At 43.6% G+C, this 2500-nt stretch overlaps 1 non-coding gene across 1 annotated transcript; it reads right to left on the bottom strand.

Moving 5' to 3' along the window:
• Nucleotides 1-957: 957 nt before the first annotated feature.
• On the bottom strand, nt 958-1030 carry TRNAT-UGU (transfer RNA threonine (anticodon UGU)). Its single transcript has one exon. It is a non-coding gene; the product is annotated as a tRNA-Thr (tRNA).
• Between the last annotated feature and the right edge of the window lie 1470 nt (nt 1031-2500).

Here is a 2500-nt window from a genome sequence, read left to right as displayed (position 1 = left end):
AGATTTTTTAGAGTCAAGCCTGCGCTAGAATGCGCTTGCGCATGCGTATTGCTTGCAAGACGCTGTAGTAGTTAGAAAAGGGCTAGGAGCCCCGTCCATTTCACGTTGGTGTCTTTCATTGGTTCGTGGGCTTCCCTGTTAAAATCTGCTTGCTTTCGTTAGTGGAAGGCATGCATACGTCATGCCTTTTCCGGTGGTTAGCCCTCCTTGAGCGCAGCGACCAAGTACTGAAAACATAGGAGGCTCGCTGTTTTCCATCTGGTTTGTGGACTACTTTTTCTCTTTTTTTCACAGCACGATCTCGTTTGACAGAAGTCGAGCTCATTGCATGACATCGACCCTGTTACATAATTAATTGAACTTTTGCCGGTTACATAGATAATTGCACTTTTGCCGATAGGTTTCAATATGAGTGAACTGTAGCAGCGCGATTGCGCTCATTATTTACATTTAATGAGTCAAGAAAAGTCTGGTTGGGAGTTTACAACTGCTAATAGCTCTACCTCGGAGAAATGCCAGACCAGTTGTATTGCACGTGCTTGTTTACTCTTTGTATCTGTTCTGCAAATTGCAGCACACCACATGCAAAGAGGCAGTAACTTGGAGAAATAAAGACATCTGTTCTCCTTACACCAGCCTCGGGGAGGCGCACCATTGTGGCACAAAACCATGACTGTATGTTTTTGTAAATATGGGTTTACATCAAAATCCATCTGTGGATGTATGAGAAAAACATGTACCACCCGTGGAACACCTACCTGACGCAAACTAAAGCATGGCAGAGCAAGGTGCTGTGTGCTGTTACCTTTTCTTAACATGTGCATGGCTTTGTGTGTAATGCCCCCCGTTGTTGCGTGCTTTGCCCTGTGTCGCCTTTGTTTTTCTATCTTGAAAAGAATATTTGTAGTGAGGCTCCCCAATGAACTAATAAGTGTTGTTAAATCCAAAATGTTTGTGAGGCCCCAGTGAGATTAGAACGCACCACCCCTGGTTTACAAGACCAGTGCTCTAACCCCTGAGCTATGGAGCCAGGTGCTTGACAAGATGCCGTGCTGGGGACTATATGAAGGAGCAGAGCATACCTGAGTTACAATGGAATCAGCAGGAGAGAGGATTGTGTGAGTCTGAGAAAGAAAAGGGGCATAGCTTCAAACCTGAATCTTGCATAGCTTTCCAAGGCTACTATTGCCAGTGTTTGTGTATTTTAAAAAGGTAGTAAATTTGTTTCCTTTCAAGGAGTACATCTATGGGTGCAGTTTTGCTGCTTTTTTGGTAAACTGATCACTAATTGGAATATTTAGAAAGAAGGGACGCAGTGCAGCACAGCGAGCAAAGTTCCTTTGTGCGTCACTCGAAGAGAGCAGAACTGAGACATATCTTCACAGAAATGGTGCAGTTCTGCTCTTTGTCTATGCAAAGGTGCACTTCGGGCTGCCTTGAGTGGAAGGGTATCTGCCTTATGTTCAGGAGAGCTGATGTGCATAAAGGGATATCTTCCTCCAACTATCCTAGGAGATTTTTTAGAGTCAACCCTGCGCTAGAATGCGCTTGCGCATGCGTATTGCTTGCGAGACGCTGTAGTAGTTAGAAAAGGGCTAGGAGCCCCGTCTATTTCACGTTGGTGTCTTTCATTGGTTCGTGGGCTTCCCTGTTAAAATCTGCTTGCTTTCGTTAGTGGAAGGCATGCATACGTTATGCCTTTTCCGGTGGTTAGCCCTCCTTGAGCGCAGCGACCAAGTACTGAAAACATAGGAGGTTCGCTGTTTTCAATCTGGTTTGTGGACTACTTTTTCTCTTTTTTTCACAGCACGATCTCGTTTGACAGAAGTCGAGCTCATTGCATGACATCGACTCTGTTACATAATTAATTGAACTTTTGCCGATATGTTTCAATATGAGTGAACTGTAGCAGCGCGATTGCGCTCATTTTTTACATTTAATGAGTCAAGAAAAGTCTGGTTGGGAGTTTACAACTGCTAATAGCTCTATCTCGGAGAAATGCCAGACCAGTTGTATTGCAAGTGCTTGTTTACTCTTTGTATCTGTTCTGCAAATTGCAGCACACCACATGCAAAGAGGCAGTAACATGGAGAAATAAAGACATCTGTTCTCCTTACACCAGCCTCGGGGAGGCGCACCATTGTGGCACAAAACCATGACTGTATGTTTTTGTAAACATGGGTTTACATCAAAATCCATGTGTGGATGTACAAGAAAACCATGTACCACCTGTGGAACACCTACCTGACGCAAAGTAAAGCATGGCAGAGCAAGGTGCTGTGTGCTGTTACTTTTTCTTAACATGTGCATGGCTTTGTAAATACCAAAAAACGAATTGTGTTAATGCTGCATCGAAAAAGTGATGCAACCCGATGAAAAATCTGTTTAAACATGGGCCTAAATGTACACTTAAATTCCGGACCCGAAAAAAAGAACAAGTTAAAATCTCACAGTGAAATCAGGATGATATTAAAAAAATGACATGTGCATTGGAAAGGGC

This window comes from Pleurodeles waltl, unplaced genomic scaffold, assembly GCF_031143425.1.
Source record: "Pleurodeles waltl isolate 20211129_DDA unplaced genomic scaffold, aPleWal1.hap1.20221129 scaffold_39, whole genome shotgun sequence".
NCBI lineage: Eukaryota > Metazoa > Chordata > Amphibia > Caudata > Salamandridae > Pleurodeles > Pleurodeles waltl.
The sequence above is the reverse complement of the archived record's forward strand: the minus strand, read 5'-3'. Positions and strand labels throughout refer to the sequence as shown.